This window comes from Olea europaea, chromosome 17, assembly GCF_002742605.1.
Source record: "Olea europaea var. sylvestris chromosome 17, O_europaea_v1, whole genome shotgun sequence".
In the NCBI taxonomy this organism is placed as follows: domain Eukaryota; kingdom Viridiplantae; phylum Streptophyta; class Magnoliopsida; order Lamiales; family Oleaceae; genus Olea; species Olea europaea.
In genome coordinates this window covers 9,476,240-9,476,471 of record NC_036253.1, presented here as the reverse complement: position 1 = coordinate 9,476,471, position 232 = coordinate 9,476,240, and positions in this window count along the sequence as shown.

Here is a 232-nt window from a genome sequence, read left to right as displayed (position 1 = left end):
TTGCTGTCTACGATCTTCGATCGACTCTCGTCTATCGCTTGTATCGTACCAAGATGAATAGTGGCCTTATGAAGAGTAGTCGCCTACGTCACTTGAATTTCTTCGTTTATATGTATGTCACGTATGACGACTGCTATAGTGAGCTACTATAAATAGTATTATTTTTTTAATACTGTATTATATTGTCGCGTGATATTTGAATGTCTAATTTATGAGGATGGATTTCGTTTCA